This window comes from Podarcis bocagei, assembly GCF_964188305.1.
Source record: "Podarcis bocagei genome assembly, chromosome: 11".
NCBI classification, from domain to species: Eukaryota; Metazoa; Chordata; class Lepidosauria; order Squamata; family Lacertidae; genus Podarcis; species Podarcis bocagei.
The window spans coordinates 46,856,094-46,874,437 of NC_138136.1; the positions used below are offsets into that span (position 1 = coordinate 46,856,094).

The window sequence follows — 18,344 nt, forward strand, 5'->3', positions numbered from 1 at the left end:
CTTTGTAGTTCACATGCCCCCCTCTCTTCCCTCGAGTCTTCAGGGAATGCACGAGGGCTGTGTGAGATGGTGCCCCCAACATAAACACTGGCCACAACCCCAGAAACTGCACATCCAAGTAGCCCTGTGAAAAAGGGTTCCCAGCCACAAACATAGACACATATATAGACATATAAACCACCTTTCACATGTCCTCTGAATATGCAGGTACTGAGTGTGTGTCCAGCAAGTGCGTTGGCACAGAGGGTGTCCCTAAAAGGTTGATGCAGTGAACACACTGTCTGCATACCCCTATAGTTTAATGCCAGTTTATTAGAGTTTCAGTAACAGTGCAGGATGTGAATGTCTCTAAAAAAAGCAGCTGCTTAAGGCTTTGGGCACCTCATCTGTTGGAACGCCGGCTCAGAATCTTGTACTGCATCCTGAAGCAGAAGTGAACAGGGAAATGGCACTTAATTAAGAAGGCAGCCAAGTCAAGTTAACACAAATGCATACTTCATACCGAGTAATTATAAACTATTGGGACAACCCTAACCATGCGGGGATATTGTGCGGGAGCTGGAACCAGCAGTCTTTCAAGGTGATAGTCCAGCTCTGTTAAAAAAAACTAAAAAAAACCCTCTACAGAATGGAATCATTTAATGGGCCTAATTCAGGAGTAATTGCAGGAGTCAAGTACTTTTGTATAAAACATTTTCTCCAATATTGCCAACAGAGTTCTTGCAGGCCCAGGCTGCACATTCTCCCCTCCTCAGGTGAGCTACCAAATAAACAAGACCATGCAGAAGAGCTGAGTGCTAGGAACTGGTGTGGGCTGATTTAAATCCCCCAGGAGCAGACCTCAGGAAAGCCTGATTGTTCCCCCAGGCCCACCTCCAGAAAGCCAAGCCCTCCACACCAGCCTGCCATTGGCCAATTCTACGGGCTGACATGGGACAAGTTTTCAAGGCAAGAAACAGTCCCTGACATGCAGCCCTGCACCGTTGGCAGGGGGCAAGCTCTGGCTGTTCCGCAATGGCTGGCACCCCTAAAAGGGGGTAAGAGGAATTCCTTGTAAGGTTGCCTGATTGTGCATTTATATTTAATACTAAGGACTACTGTCCCAACTTGCTCCTCTGACCAACGCCACCTACCAGCCAGCCCCTTTGCCAACCCCCCTTCCCCCACACCTGACCAACCCTTACTCTCTTTATGTCTCACCCACTCCCTTCTCTATCCCCTCCCAGCTCACCCAAACCTCTCCCCCCCATAGCTCAATCCCAATCCCTCCTCCTCTCTGCTCACCCCACCCCTCCCAGTCACAGATCACTCCAAGCCCCCCCCTCTTTCTAACAGCTCATCTCACCCTCTTTGAAAGGAGGGTGCGGGGTACTTCAGTAAGTGGTTTAGCGCTCTGCTCTCTGAAGTACCTTCCACCCTCTTGGCTGCCTGCTTGCTTGCGCATCTGCCTGCTAGCCTGTTATCATGCTGGAGTTTCTGTGGCCACCTATTGGTGACCTCACAAGCTGCAGCATGATGACAGCCTTACTGCTTTATTATATAGTAAGAAATGGTATGGGATATAGATAGGGATAATAATGCTGTGGGCTTGATATCAAGAGGTCCTTCCATTTCCTCCTGCAGGTCTGTGTCTTGTTCTTCCTCTCATTTACCCCTCTTCCCTGAATTTGCAGTGCAGCAGGTATAGCATTTCTTCTGTTTATTTCTTCTGTTTACAGTGGCTGTAGCTGCTGGCATTATCCAATCACTTAAGCAATTATACATGGTGAATCACAGGTATGAGTCAGCAAATTCTGGCACTGTACTGCAGGGCAACACTGGACCGAAGTCTAGCTAGAGTGACATTCATTTCCTGCCTCTTGAATATACAGCGCTTGAGCCTTGCATGACCTTGAGGGTTTAAATTCCAGAGAGCCACTTTGCAGAAGGGTAAGTTCTGTTTCTCAAATACCAATGTGCAGATTTGCTTTGAGTTATGGTTGCTTTGGAACTGTTCTTTCCCATACAACATAAAAGAAAAACTGCATTGTTTTCTGCTGTTACTCTCGGTAGGGACCTTCTTTAAAAAGTGAAGGAGCTCAGTAAAATACATGAGACTTCAGATGGAAGAAAACATAGACACGGAGAAGCCACAGCTGTACACAAATTATTTTTTTGTAAACTTTGGGTTTTGGTTCATTATCTTAGCATTATTTTCTTCTACCAGCTCAGAAGAAAAGTCTAGGATCTGTTTTCCAGGATAACTCCATGGGACAAATAATCAAAAACATCATAACTAGGAACACAGAGAGCTGCTTTGTACTGAGTCAGACCATTAATCCATCTAGCTCAGTATTGTCTACAATGACTGGCAGAGGATCTCCAAGATTCCAGACTGGGTACATTCCTAGCTCTGGAGATGCTGGGGGTTAAACCTGAGACCTTCTGCCTGCAAAGCAGGTGCTCTACCACTGAGTTATGGCCTTACACACACACACACACACTGTGATATACTAGATTCCTGGCATGAAAGGGGCATTACATGATTGCTGGGGAGTGGTGCCAAGATTCCTAGGCCCAGTATCAAGCATGCTGCCTGACCCCTGTTCCAGAAGTCCATGCGTTGGTGTGCTCATGTTCATGAAGAGGCCTATATGTGGCAGCTTGACTGATGCCAGAGATGAGACCAGGAACATAACTGCAACCTTCATGGAGGTAACATATAAAGGGGACACTGAACAGCCTTTATGTAAATCTTCAGATCTCCACCACTGCCCTAAAGCAAAGGTTCAACATTGCTGTTATACCCCCGGATGATACCCCAGTTATATTTAAACTGGTGGTCATAGCTCAGTGGTAGAGCATCTGCTTTGCATGCGGAAGGTTCGTGGTTCAATACCCAGTATCTGAAGGTTGGGCTGGAAGACACTCCTTTCTGGGATCCTGAAGAACGTAGAATCATAGAATCATAGAATCCTAGAGTTGGAAGAGACCACAAGGGCCATCGAGTCCAACCCCCTGCCAAGCAGGAAACACCATCCGAGCACTCCTGACATATGGTTGCCAAGCCTCTGCTTAAAGACCTCCAAAGAAGGAGACTCCACCACACTCCTTGGCAGCAAATTCCACTGTCAAACAGCTCTTACTGTCAGGAAGTTCTTCCTAATGTTTAGGTGGAATCTTCTTTCTTGTAGTTTGGATCCATTGTTCCGTGTCCGCTTCTCTGGAGCAGCAGAAAACAACCTTTCTCCCTCCTCTATGTGACATCCTTTTCTATATTTGAACATGGCTATCATATCACCCCTTAACCTCCTCTTCTCCAGGCTAAACATGCCCAGCTCCCTTAGTCATTCCTCATAAGGCATCGTTTCCAGGCCTTTGACCATTTTGGTTGCCCTCCTCTGGACACGTTCCAGTTTGTCAGTGTCCTTCTTGAACTGTGGTGCCCAGAACTGGACACAGTACTCCAGGTGAGGTCTGACCAGAGCAGAATACAGTGGCACTATTACTTCCCTTGATTTAGATGCTATACTCCTATTGATGCAGCCCAGAATTGCATTGGCTTTTTTAGCTGCCGCGTCACACTGTTGGCTCATGTCAAGTTTGTGGTCAACCAAGACTCCTAGATCCTTTTCACATGTACTGCTCTCAAGCCAGGTGTCCCCCATCTTGTATTTGTGCCTCTCATTTTTTTTGCCCAAGTGCAATACTTTACATTTCTCCCTGTTAAAATTCATCTTGTTTGTTTTGGCCCAGTTCTCTAATCTGTCAAGGTCGTTTTGAAGTGTGATCCTGTCCTCTGGGGTGTTAGCCACCCCTCCCAGTTTGGTGTCATCTGCAAATTTGATCAGGATGCCCTTGAGAAGAGTCGGTGGAAGAAGATTGGAAAAAAAAAAAGTATATTTACAGAAACATTGTAAAATTAGTGAATGCTAGAAGGATGCTGGAATGAAGTTACATGGTTTTTGCAGAAATGTTATAAAGTCAGTGTAGACAACAGTGGAAAAAAAGACAGTCATGCAACCAAAAGATTAACAAAACAAAACAAAAGAATTGCCGTGAAAATCCCTGAAACGAGAGGTAATTGACTATAGAATTAAATTAAATAACAAAATCAGAAAATTTAAGGGAAAATTAACCTAGAATTAAGACTTAACGAGATGCCGGCTACAAAACTCGTTTCACCGAACTAATCAGTTTCCTCAGAAGGAAATAAATAATTTTATAAACTTTAAATGATTTTAAGTGATATCAGACAAACTCAAGAGCAGGGCTGAAACGCTGAAAAAAGGTATAAAAACCTCAATGACAAGTTTTGAACATAGCCCTATTTAAGAGAACTTTGTAAATCTTAAATTATTTTAAATGATTTCCAGCAAACTAAAGAGCAGGGATGAAATGCTCCCTGAGTTTAAGAAAGGTTTTAAGAAAAAGTTACAAAGGAATAAGATAAGCTGTTTAGGTTTCAAACAAACTCGAAAACAGGACAGAAACTCAAAAGCAGGGCTGAAGCGCTCCTGACTGCTGATGTTGAAGACTGCTCTTTTGTTTTGTTTTGTTAGACAAGGCAGAGTGAGATGAACCAATGCCGTGACTCAGAATAAGGCAGCTTCCCATGTTCCTGTGTTCCTTCTAAAGAGAGATCATAGTATCATAGAACTATAGAGTTGGATCATCCAGTCCAACCCCCTGCAATGTGGGAATATGTAGCTGTCCCATCGAACCTGCAACCTTGGCATTATCAGCACCACGTTCTAACCAACTGAGCTATCCAGGCTGATCTCAATATGATTGCACATGGGAGCACTGATCATCCTCTTGATAACAGCAACCTTATTAATGTAGTCACAGTATCCAAAATACATCAGACACAGTCTATACTTCTAAGACATTGGACTACTTGATCTCTAATGGCATGCTTCAGAGATGATCTTGAGATGTTATCTGCAAGCCCCAACAGGATGTCTACAGTATTTTAACAGAATATTGCAAAATGCTTAATTTTCTCCCCCTGGCAAAACAGAAAAGAGGCAATTTGGCAACTATGTCAAGCAAAGGTTTTGCAACAACAAAAAAATAGAGGGTAATTTATCATGTAGATAGATACCTACTACTCTAATGCTCAAAGCATTTGTGTTGGCTGAAACTCTACCCCATGAAATGCTTTTATGCCACTAAAACCATCCACAGATGTGCTTATTTTAATTCTCCCCCAGCTTCAAAAAATAAAATCCGGGCAAGCAGATTGCAGCAATCAAATAGTATCAAAAAGCAACATATCCACCCACCTGCCCATACATCCCCACCCCCATGATCCAGAAAAGGAGATGCAATCATGAAAGAAGCCTTTCTGTGAATTTCCTTTCTCAGCCAGGAATCATCATGCATGCTTGCGAACTAGGTGTGCCTGTATTCACAATCAGGTACAAAATACCTCATGAGAAGAGAAGACTCTTTGGCCACCTCATGAGAAGAGAAGCCTCCCTGGAAAAGACCCTGATGTTGGGAAAGATGGAGGGCACAAGGAGAAGGGGACGACAGAGAATGAGATGGTTGGATGCTGTTCTTGAAGCTACCAACATGAGTTTGATCAAACTGTGGGAGGCAGTGGAAGACAGGAGTGCCTGGCGTGCTCTGGTCCATGGGGTCACAAAGAGTCGGACACGACTAAACGACTAAACAACAACAACAACACAAAATACCTCGTTTGTGGATGAGAGTCTGCACTTCCATCTGCATTTGCTTTGTCGATGACGAATGCATATGGGCAACTGCTTTGAGTGTCAAGGCCCCCAAGCCACCCCCAGGAGAATAATGGCGCGAGGCTGAAGCAGGAAGCCTCAGAATCGCGCCATGGCTTAAATCGTTCCTGGCCACACCCCCAAGCGACCTGATTGGCTGCCTGGCAACCTGACGTGACCGGGGTCTCCCCCAGCGTGATGCGGGACACTGTCCCACCCTGGCGCTGAGGGGAGTGGCTAGGTGGCCGGACCACAACCCGGCCCCACCAGAAAGTGGACCTGATTTCTCAAGCTGTTCACACACCAGTGCCTGAAATCAAATCTGGAACAGGATACAGTGGTACCTCGGGTTACAGATGCTTCAGGTTACAGATACTTCAGGTTACAGACACTGCTAACCCAGAAATAGTACCTCAGGTTAAGAACTTTGCTTCAGGATGAGAACAGAAATTGTGTGGCAGCGGCGTGGCGGCAGGGGGAGGCCCCATTAGCTAAAGTGGTGTCTCATGTTAAGAACAGTTTCAGGTTAAGAACGGACCTCTGGAACGAATTAAATTCTTAACCCGAGGTACCACTGTATTTATTTTAAAAACAAACAAGCAACAAAGAATCAAATCAAGTCCAGAAACATATGAATGAAACTTACAAGAATAGCATCAGTCTAAGCCTGACAAAAAGTCAGGAATTGATGTACAATGAACTAAAAAATATGAAATAAAAAAATTCCTTCCAGTAGCACCTTAAAGACCAACTAAGTTAGTTCTTGGTATGAGCTTTCGTGTGCATGCACACTTCTTCAGATACTTCAGATACTAAAAAAGATGTTTAGATATACCTTCCCCAGAAAACCTGAGGCATTCTTGCTGGGTCTGATGGGAGAAGAAATTGCAAAGATAGACCAAAGACTATTTATGTACGCCACAACTGCAGCAAGAACTTTATTAGCCCAAAGATGGAAACTGCAGGAATTACCAATGATTGAGGAGTGGCAGACGAAGATGATGGACTATGCGGAACTGGCCACGCTGACAGGCAGAGTCCGGAATCAAGACGACCAAAAATTTCAGAGAGATTGGAGTAAATTTATTGGGTATATGAATAATTATTGTAAAAATGTGAAGACACTAGCAGGACTGATATAAATTCTGCAACGAAGAAAAGGAAGTTCTAAAACTTTCTAGACCAAAGAGATAGAGTTGATTATACGGACATAAAGGTCAGAAGTAGAGGATATAAAGTGTGATACAAAGACTTGAAAATAAAAAACCTGTTGAAGAGATGGAGGGAAGTCACGAGCTAAGTAGAACAAATAATTTATTTGTTTTGTTATTGATATGTTGAAATATTGTGCTAAAAAAGAAATCAATAAAAAATATATTTAAAAAATATAAATAAATTGCCGCTTTCCCACTTGCTCCAAAACAGTTGCAACAGGTGTCCCCAATAATTTTGTAAAGTCAGAAACAAGAGTATGAGAATGTGACTGCAGATTCACATGATCCCCTTCCAACCAGCTAACCACTGTACCGCACTAGCTTCCATCAAGGATATGGCCCATTCTGAAGACTTCTGTTAATCTCCAAATCACTTGTGGCTGACATGTTGGCCTAAGAGACCAAGTCAGAACATAAGTTTCTTCTGCACATCCTTCATTAATCAAAAACATCAAGAAATGTTCCCTTTGTATATTCAAACAGAGTGTGTCTTCCAGTAAATTGTCAGCTGTGTTTCCCTGGCAGGCAGATGTTACTTGTTAGCAAGTGTCATGACAAACTATTTCCCGTCCCCAAAAACCAACATAGACACAAGCCCATATTAGGTGATATGTCAGCTTAGCTCAGGAGTGGGCAACCTTTCATAGATATATTACACGCACATGCACACACATCTCATATATACATATTACATATATATAAATAAATATGTAAATGGATTAAAAATAAGTTATATTACAGAAAATGTGTTTATTGGGAGAAATATGCACTAACATGCTGATATGTTTTTGCTATGATTTTTTATTTTTTAAAATTGCACAAACCGATGTGAAAATGCAGTGAACTGAAACAAAGATTGGGAAAAAGGAGGCGCCGAAAGAAGCAAAAATTGAGAAATTTGCCCATGCCTAACCACAAGCAGACTCCTCACCTTCCCTGTAGAATCCCCATTACTCAAGTGCTCCAGCATAATTCCTGGGGTGGATTTCTGTGTGTTGAACCTGGGGCACTTTGAAAACTTGGCCTGGATCGAGGCATGGATCTGTCACAAACATTACATTGACCTTACAAATATTGAACTTGAAAAGGAGCTGTGATGTCTGCTTTCGTTTGCTCTCCCTGGCTCTGCACTTCCTCTCTGAAGCTTGTTAAATTTTACATGATGTGCCAAAAGGGCATTGAAACTAACCAGTCAGCATCTCTTCCTTGATAAGAGGGTTAATCCCTTTAACTTTAGTAGTTTGGCTAACACAAAGTCCTTCACGTGTTTTCAATTGTTTATAACCCTGTTGACTTTCATAGACCTTAGCCAGGATATAGAGCATTTCATACTGTGTTTGGCAAGAGTTCTGTCACGGTGTGTCTCCCTGTGTTAAGTTGACTGGGGTTTCAAGCACACACACACACACAAGTTCTTCCAAGTGATACTTCTGAAATTATTTTGGCCTGGAAAACTATTTTGGCCCCTATGTGATTTTTAAAAAAATATTATTCAACTTTACTTTTGCCTGTTTACATTCCTAATGGTGGGCTCAGGTTGTGGTGATTGGCAGGTGTCTAACCATGGTGACACTTGGGGATGACCTTATTAGGAAAGACTAAAGGATCATGTGCTAGACATGCTTCTGAAATTCTCCGCATTGCCATTTCTCCTCATTGGACTTTGAAGTTCTAGATTACCCAATCTAGTTTCTGAAGTGGATTGGACATTTCTTCTCCATTCACACCTGCTCCTCCTGCTCCTGCTCCTCCTCCTGTTGCTTGTAGATGTTTGGCAGAGACCCAAGACTCCACACTCATCACTTTAGTCTCTCTCATATGTCTAGTTCAGCACTTGATGTAATGATTAACTTAGCCCTAGATCTATTACTAATGGTTGGGTCCAGGACTGTCTTTCTGATGAACCTGATATGACCTTGAAAAAGACTCTTACTGGAACCTCTCCCCCCCCCCCCATCTTGAATCATTGTAAACATGGTACATTAGTTTACTTTCCATGGAACATTAGACTTCCAGCAAGTTCAGACAGGCTTAGATCTTTTACTAAGCAGATATTTGTCCCACCTCCCGCATTCTGTTATATAAAGGACAGAGATTGCTCTGATTTTATCAGACACATTTGTTTGTATGTCAGGAATTGAATCCAAAGCGTTGTCTAGTTGTACTGTGCTGAGTGAATTCTTAAGTACATATTGAGGTGTTCTCTTATTTATATTTCTTATTTTCAGAGCAATGGGTCCATTAAGTCTTCTTCGCCAAAGAGTCCTCATCTGGTTTCCTCAGTAATACCACTTTTTTCTTCTTCAAGAAAAGAGTGCCTGAGGATAAGAGACTGCCTAAAGGATTTGAAATGCATCTCTGCTAATATCTGAAGTCTCTTCACCAGACTGACTAAAACCAGTTCTTCTCAAAGGTATTTTGATGAGTTGGATGAGATAAAAGAAACACGACCTTTGCTCTGAATCTGAACTGAGAACAAGACGAAACAGCCTAAACATATTCTTAAGAACTCATGTGTGTGGGACATTAAAAAATGAGAAGCAAATGAACAGGGGGAAGTGCCTTATATTAGTTATTTAACTCATTGTTGTCTACACTGACTGACAAGCAATTCTCCAAGGTTTCAGGCAGCGTTTTTTTCTGTGCCTAACTGGAGATGCCAGAGATTGAACCCGGACATTTGGAATGCAAAGCAGGTGGACTACCACTAAGCGGTGGCCTTTCCCCAAAATCCTGTTTATGCTTGCTGGGGTATAGATACAAAGTACAAAAAATGAAAATGCTACACTATATATTACAACTAATCTTCTTTGGTGAAATAAAAAAATTCCTTCCAGTAGCACCTTAAAGACCAACTAAGTTAATTCTTGGTATGAGCTTTCGTGTGCAGGCACACTTCTTCAGATACACACCTCTTTGGTGATCACTCGTAGCTGAGTAAGATTGTCTTCCATGAACACAGTCTTAACAGTGAGTCCATAAGTGACTGTGAAGGCCAATTCTGGATCCACACGTCCTTCCACAGTGGAGACATAGATTTCCAGGCGGGAGTTGATCATGGTGAGGGTTTCCCAAGCGTGCCTTCCTCTTAGCACGTTTCTCCCAGCAAGGTGTAGTGGTTAAGAGCATTAGACTCGTAATCTGGTGAACCGGGTTCGCTTCCCCGCTCCTCCACATGCAGCTGCTGGGTGACCTTGGGCTAGTCACACTTCCCTGAAGTCTCTCAGCCTCACTCACCTCACAGAGTGTTTGTTGTGGTGGAAGAAGGGAAAGGAGATTGTGAGCCGCTTTGAGACTCCTTAGTCCTTAAAGCGGGATATCAAATCCAAACTCTTCTCTTCATCCTGAGTTTGATCGTCTTCAAAGCCTATGATACCTTTGGTAAAAACTGCTGGGGACAACTGCTTGTCTCCAACTGGAGACAACTAATTACAACTAATATCAGGCTCTCAATGAACCAGTCAGTCTTCACATTGTGGGAAGCCAATGTTAGAAAGTTCCAGAATTATTAACACCACTCAAACAATTGTTCTCTTTGTTCAATGAACACATTTCTTATTTGTTTTCTATAGTTTTATTGCAGTGCTTGGAGGGCACTCCAAGTTTTCTAGTTGCTCCAGCAGACCCAAATCTAGAAATGTTCCAATTTGGATTTCACTTATGGCTCATTCGCTATTAAATGACCAGTGAAAGGGTGACATTTGCTATGACTGGCTGGGAACTAGATGTGGTGAGAGATCTTCAGCCTGCTGCTTACAAGCCTTGAATAAAAGGGACAGGGTATGCAGCTGATATCCTAAAGCCTGCAAGGATGCCTAAGCTTGTGCCGACCATCTCCTGCGGGAAGATTCTTCCTCCTCTTGGACCCATCTGATTCACATGCCACAAATGGTCAGAAATGCAATATTACATGCAATTTGTCCATAGCTATAATGAAAGGGGAGGGAAGTTTTCAGAGTGATAAAAAGACATGGTCAGGGGGCAAGCCAGGACGTGGGCAGCAATAGCTGGGATGTGTGCCATGAGGTCCAGGACATCTAAGGGCAAACTGTCAAGGACAAGGAAGAAAGACGGGGCAGGATTCATCGCAGATATAGATTCAGGGGAGGTCAAGAGATAACAAGGGAAAGGAAACAGAGGGACACAATGCACAAGTCCAAGGCTCTAAAGCAATAAATGGGAGCTGTCAACCAGCCTGACAGAAGCCTCTCCAGGCTTCCTTTTGCAAAGGCTGCTGGGAAGCTGGAGCTGAAGAGTGCAGTTCAAATGATCTCAGGCAAGCTTCAAAACAAAGCTAAGGAGTATATTCTGGCATGTACTGTACATAAATTTCATGCTCCCAGCAATGTGACAACTTACATATTGCTTAAAAGAACGGAAATGGATCATCTTGAAAGAGGACATGGGTATTTGCATATTGTTATGAATAATATCAACAATTCAATTTCTTACCCACACTTCCTCATAAAGTCCCTAGGTGGGTTGTAGCAATGCAAATATATAGTGCTAAATCACAGTTTAAAACAAATGACAGTCACAGGAATAGGTTGGGTCCTAAAAATACATGTCTAGGGTGTCAAATGTCAGGGTAAAGAGGTGTGGCAGCAAGGACATAATGGAGGTGCACTGGGGAACACATATTTTTGGATATGGCTACATGTTAGAGCCAGTGTTGTGTAGTGTTTAGAGTGCCGGATTAGGACCTGGGAGAGACCTGGGTTCAAATCCCACCTCAGTCATGAAGCTCACTGGGTGAACTTGGGCCAGTTAATGACCCTTAGCCTAACCTAAGTAGGCTGTTGTATAAATTAATCCTCGACCCTTTTGTATCTGCAGAATGTCCCCACAAGTTTTGAATTACATCCTAACATACAGGTGAACAAGAACTTTCAGGTTCCTTTTTCACAAACTGTTGCTGAATGAATGGATCATTTTCCCACAGAAAGCCGTCTCTTTTCTCTCAGGCCAAGGATTGGTGAACATAAATTTATATTTACTTGGCACTTGTAACTACATGGACAGCATCCAATGTTCAAAAAGTTCTGTGTAGTATTTCTCTCTCCCTCTCTCTTGGAGCAAAAAATTTGACCTGCATCTCAAAAAAACTATTGGCATTTGTTGATGTAACCCTGCTTCCATGGCAAACAACTCTCTGTTTTCTCTGTTTAAAAAATGGTTTGAATAACTAATGGACAAGAACCTGCTTCTGATGGTTCAAGAACATTTCTATGTAGACGAAATGGACCTGATGGGAGATATTTTGCTCACAACCCAGTAAGCATATGAAAACACATTATTTGTAACTTCAGTGGATCTGAATATCAAGGGCAGTTTTGCTAACTAAGAGCTGGCAATGGCTTTCAAATGAGGAAACACAGATCAAATCCCAAGGGTAAAGACAGAGAAACATTTTTAACAGCACAAGCCTCCAAAGTGAAGTATAGGATTGTGAGCTAAGGCTACTGCTAAATTTGGGGGTTTATATCTGCAAAATGCCAAGGACTGAACCTGTGACCTTTGCATGCATAACATGTGCTCTGTACCTGAGCCATGGACCCTTCTGCTGAGCCACAGACCTTCTCAACTACAACCACAGCAAACCAAGCCATACTTCATAGGGAGTAGAGATTCTTAGGGAATACATTATTTGCAAAGTGAAGACTTTATCATAAAGCTGTGATTTTAAGGCTCCACTGAACTTAGCGGGCTCTAATTCTGAGTAGACATATAGGATTATGCTGTCAGGCCTAGTTTGGGGACATCATTACTAGGATGTACTTGAAATTATTGCCGCATTCAATGCAATTAAGTTGCATTTTTGTGGCTTGGATTTCTGTTCCTGAATGTGCCGTTTATTTAACCCTTACACTGACATGCATCAGTGCTTAGTAATGCTGCAGCAAAATGCCAGTAAATCAGTGGTTGACCTTTAGCTGTGATCATATCCGAAACTGCCTCTCATTTGCAAGAGGGCTATTTTTATCTTCTGAAGATAAGGTGAAGAATTATAGTGCCCCTTTCGCCTTACTTGGGCATTCATTTTGAGAGATCCATCTCTAGCTGCTGCATAAAAAAACCAATACAAAAATGGCAGCATAGCCATCCCCAAGATTGCTGAATTAAGAATGATTCTCAACACTGGTGAAATTCAGAGATAATGATTGCTATCCAAAATGTGCTTGTGATTCCAAGCAACAAATTTTGGTGCAAATTTCTCCTAATTTTTTGAATGTGATTTTACCTAATATACTCATTTTTCCAAAGCAATTTCACCTAACACAATGCATTCATGAACATATGAGTTTTTATGCACACTTTAGTATATGCATTTTTGTGCACATTACATTGCTAGAGAACTACATTGCAAAATTCAGAAAAGTGCTAATTTTGAGGAGTGGCTGTGTTTCAGTTCACATATTGTTTTGGGGAAAGTGAATAAGGTACGTTTGTTTTTACATGTGAAAAGAATCACATTTCTTCCCTAGCCCTAATAGACAGTTTATAATCAAGTACACAGAGAACATAAATATAATTCTATGGATGATTCGCATGCTTAGGGCTTGATTTAACCTGTGTAAAATCATCATCATCATCATTTCATCCACAAACAGAGACTGAACCTTCTGCTTGACCATCCAGAAATACACATTCCCAGCTTCAGATACAAATTCAGGACAAACTACTGCAAAGTAAATGGAGAGTAGGAACTGCAGAGCTCACAAGAATGTGTAATACTATGTGAACATTGAAATATTAGAATAATAGGAAGGGTCCTCAAGAGTTTGAAGGGGCCCCAAGGGTTGACTAGTCCAATCCCCTGAAATGTAGGAAGGAGTAGTTCTCAGCCCTACCTGGAAGCACCTGGGATTGAACCTGCATACAAGACAGATGTTCTACCACTGAGCTACTGCCCTTCCCTTAAGGACCTTGTGTGTTGGTATCTAATGTTGTTGCTCTGTGGACAGAAAGAAAAATGCATTTACATCAGCCCTCCAAGGCTTAGGCAGAGATCTTTCCCAGAGTAGCTACTTCTCAGCTGCTGGTGGTGAGGATTTGAGGTATTGGCTTTTAAAGTCACATATTTAGAAGCTCAACAGTGGCTTAAAATCCAGAAGTTTTCTAGCTTACCAGGTCAGTATAGATTTTTCTCAAGAAACAGCAAGTTCTGAAGATCTTGCCAATATTGTGTATGGTGGTACCTCGGGTTACAGACGCTTCAGGTTACAGATGCTTCCGGTTACAGACTCCGCTAACCCAGAAATTGTACCTCAGGTTAAGAACTTTGCTTCAGGATGAGAACAGAAATCGCGCGGTGGCAGCGGGATTAAGAACAGTTTCAGGTTAAGAACAGACCTCCAGAACGAATTAAGTTCTTAACCCGAGGTACCACTGTCCAGTTTTCTTAGATACAGAATTCTGGGAACAGGATAATAGGAACCATCTTTAGTTAAATTGCCTTTTGGTTTTTTCTCTCTCTCTCTTTCTCTTTCTCCCTCTCATAATTTACATACTAGGGTCTGCCAAGACATGATAAATAGCTCTGTGTATACAAAAGTCTTTCCTTTCCTTTTGACTTGTATTTTCTCACAAGGAATAGAAGTCCAAAGCTGGAGCATGCCAAGATATGGTGTGTTCCCATTTATTTTCACAGGACTGAAGATCCTTCCCAAAAGCTCTAAATACACACAAGTTGGATAAATTTGTTCACGATGAGATTTTGACCGTCATAGAAAATAACACTTAGGTGTGCTTTGGACATAGAATTTCTGCCATTTGATGCCTTTTATTGCCTTCTATTATTGTTTTTAGCATGGCCTTTTACTCTTTTGTGGTGTTTTTATTATATTGCTTAAATTATTCTGAACTACCTTGGGAATTTTGAGCTGAAACTGGTCCAGAAATAGGCTTAGGACTCAGCTATACAGCTGCGAATAAATCCTGGCTACGCCCATGCTAGCTTCCCAGGTTGAATAAATACAGAATATGAATGAATTATAAATGAATGCATAATAAATACATCAATGCCAAGCTGTATACAGAGAGAAAAGGGAGCACTGGTTTTGTATGAATAAATGAGGAAAGCTTTTAAAAAGGAATGGCGGAGGAGGTATTTTCTGAATTATACAATTTTGCATGTTTACACAGTTCCGGAGCTGTAGATGTTATTAGCTAAATTATACATAACAATGCCATAATTGACACAAAATATCTTAAAAGCAGAGAAGAACACACAGAGAGAACGGTGTATGGAGGGGAATGGCCCATTCAAACAAATTGCACAAGCTATTTCTAATGTTGGTTTTCTCCCCATCCCATTTAATAGGCATATGATATACCTCCCATGAAGAAGGTCAGAAATGTTTCCCTAGATGCCTAGATGAAGTCATTCCAATATGAAGCCTGGTGCATGAAGTTATTGCCATTATGTAAATTGCCTCCCATTTCAACATCTCAGTAGGAGCACAGCAGGAAGGAGCCAGGATTTTAAAGCATGGATGAGCTTCGAATCCTTATCCCCCTGCAACAGCAAAGAAAGCTACAGTGGTACCTTGGTTTTAGAACAGCTTAGTTTATGAACAACTTGGAAATAGAACACTGCAAACCCAGAAGTAGGTGTTCCAGTTTGTGAACTTTGCCTTAGAAGCTGAACATGTTCCACTTCCTGTCGAGTGTCTTCCATTTGTAAATTGAGTCCCCAAATGCTAATCAGAGGCTTCCTGTTGAGTCTGTTGGCTGTTGAGTCCTGAGCACCCACGTAACACAGAGGCGAGATTTGGACCTTTTGGCGGGAAGGTAAACAGCATTTCTGTGCCCTGCTCTGGTTCACCAGAAGCGGTTTAGTCATGCTGGCCACATGACCTGGAAGCTGTACGCCAGCTCCCTCAGCCAATAAAGCGAGATGAGCGCCGCAACCCCAGAGTCGGCCACGACTGGACCTAATGGTCAGGGGTCCCTTTTCCTTTTCCTTTTCCTGTTCTTCGTTTTATGGGACTGACTTGTGACTGTGGCTTGTGACTTCGTTTTTGTGACTTGTTTTTGTGACGGTGTGGAACCCAGTTCAGCTACTGATTGATTGGTTGTGTGACTGCAGAAATGGATAAAAGCCCCCCATGCAAACAATGACTATCATCAGTGCACATAAGGGAAAAAATATTTGAATTTTTATCATCTACAATACCGTCTTGTTTATTTTATAGTACAGTACATTGATTCAGTGGCAAAGCTGCATGATCCGCTACCTGGGGCGGAGAGCAGGCGGGTGCATGGCTGGCATCCCCCGGGGGGGGGGCAGGATGCACAAAAACCGTTTCAGAAAGTGGTTTAAGGGGTGCCAATAATGAGCCACAATTCAGAGAAATGCTGTAAACTCAGTGAAAGTGAAAGTCCAAATTTAGTAATAAAGAAGCATAGCCTGGTATGGCAGAAATGTTGCCAGTGGTTTCATTTGAAGTTACAGAAGGGTGATTCAGTAGAGCGTGCTCAAGTAAAGTATTTGGCCAGAGGTTATGTTGCTTCACATCATCTTTTAATTGAGAGTGCACTTATGGAAAATCGTTTTTTAAATAATGGCATAAAGCTTAAGGTTCCAAGCGCAGACCACTTCCTCTGAAGCATCTGAATTGACTTTAGGGTAGTGATTTGCATATGGCCACTTTATGTGTTCACTTAAGCCTCTGGGTTTACCAAGGTCAAAAGAGATGGCCACAAAGAAGAATCACATGTTTTCCTTTAAGTGGGATAAACCACAGTCTAGTTTCTTAGAGATAATAGATCTGAGTTGAAGAATTTTATGGTTCCCTTAGGTGCAGACTTCTTAAGCAATCATATCTCACCAGTTCCTTTTCTTGTGTCTGACTGTAAGGCAATTAAAGGGCACACAAGATCAATCCACCCTAGTCCTCCCTGAAATGTTAAGGAAATTGCTAAGGTTTGCCAAGGCTCCAACATTTGAAATCCTGAGACCCGACAGGTGGCGCTTGATGATGATATCACAAGGCAACACTTAGTGATGTCATAAGGTAGAGCCTGGAAGGGGGAAAGGACTACAGCTAGACCAGTGGTGGGGAACACTTTTCAGGTTGTGACCAACCTTCTGTGAGCTGCATACAAGTGCTGGCCAGGGCCAAAGGCAAAAATGTGTGGGGCAATTGGTACAATAGACTACATTCCAGTCACACAAAAACCAGACATTTCTACACACAGGCACAGACACTCCCCTCCATTCTCTATCCAGGCAGTAAAGAGGTATCACAATTCAGTGATACATTCTAGCCAGGCAAATTCACTCAGCTTGGGCTGATGAGGGAGGTGGCCTGGGAAGGATCCTGGGGGCCAGATAGAGTGGTCTGGAGGGACATATTTGACCTCCAGGCCTGAAGGTCCTGATTGATTAATTAGACCTGTGGAAGAAAACCAGTGGATCTGTGTGGTGTTTTTTTTAGAAAGTAGATAAGTTCTTCTTATGGGTTCCCCTCAGTTCCACATGTTATTTCTGTGCTGGGAATGAGTTGGGAGCATCCACTACTCCTGTGCTTTGTGCATTTATATAACTGCTGGTTTTCCATGTGCAAGTTACATGTGCTATATTTGCCACAGGTTGGGAGCTAGTCTAGCACACCTATGCTTTTAGAATACACCATCATCTGCACCAGTGTGCCAGAGCAGCTGATGGCCCTGAGATTTAACCTGCTGACCTGAGAATGAACCTCAAGACATGAGACCTGGTAACCCTTCTTCTCTTCCCTCCCCATCATGCCTTCATGGAGTCAACTGGCTATTGTTGGGGACAACCATACCTTATTACTAGAAGTACCTCGTCATCAAAGCTGGCCAAGACATTTTGCTGCCTAAGGCAATGGAAGAAAGAAGTTGACTTGTTGTTGTTAGACTTTGTATACCTCCCTTCATCCGTATACCTCAGGGCAGCTCACAACATAAAAATACAAGATAAAAAGTACAACATGCATAATAAAAATGAATACAAAAACAAATAAATCACCCCTCATCCTTGCCCCTAGAAGTTGTCTCTTCAACACTGGTGGTGTAAGAGCCTCCGTCACTATAGCTAGAAGCAGCAGGCTCATTTCAAGGGTAGAGTAGGCCTCATAGCATGCGCAGTTCCTTTCTCTAACAGGGGAGAATGGCCAAAGGGCTCAGAAGAAAAAACAGGGAGACATCTGGTGTCTAAGGTGGCTGCCTCATTCTGCCTCCTGGTAGGGCCGGCCCTGCTTGTTACTCCCTGGCTGGATGTATTTACTTCCTGTCAAGCCAATCATGGCATGGAGCATACTGGCTGGTGGGGTGAAATGTTGTGGCCCACCTGGCTTTCCAATGCAGAGGTTGCTGCCAGTAACTGAGAGGGAGAGGGGAGAGTCAGCAGGGAAATGGAGTCCATCAGATGCTTTCCCCA

At 42.6% G+C, this 18,344-nt stretch overlaps 2 long non-coding RNA genes across 2 annotated transcripts; one reads left to right on the top strand and one right to left on the bottom strand.

The window, feature by feature from the left end:
- Positions 1-294: 294 nt before the first annotated feature.
- Positions 295-1,467, bottom strand: LOC308597433. Its single transcript, XR_014012979.1, has 2 exons — positions 1,346-1,467; positions 295-422 (listed from the first exon to the last, which is right to left on the bottom strand). It is a non-coding gene; the product is annotated as an uncharacterized lncRNA (long non-coding RNA).
- Positions 1,468-1,552: 85 nt separating this feature from the next.
- Positions 1,553-9,529, top strand: LOC308597415. Its single transcript, XR_014012959.1, has 3 exons — positions 1,553-1,623; positions 1,719-1,929; positions 9,163-9,529. It is a non-coding gene; the product is annotated as an uncharacterized lncRNA (long non-coding RNA).
- The last annotated feature ends 8,815 nt before the right edge of the window (positions 9,530-18,344 follow it).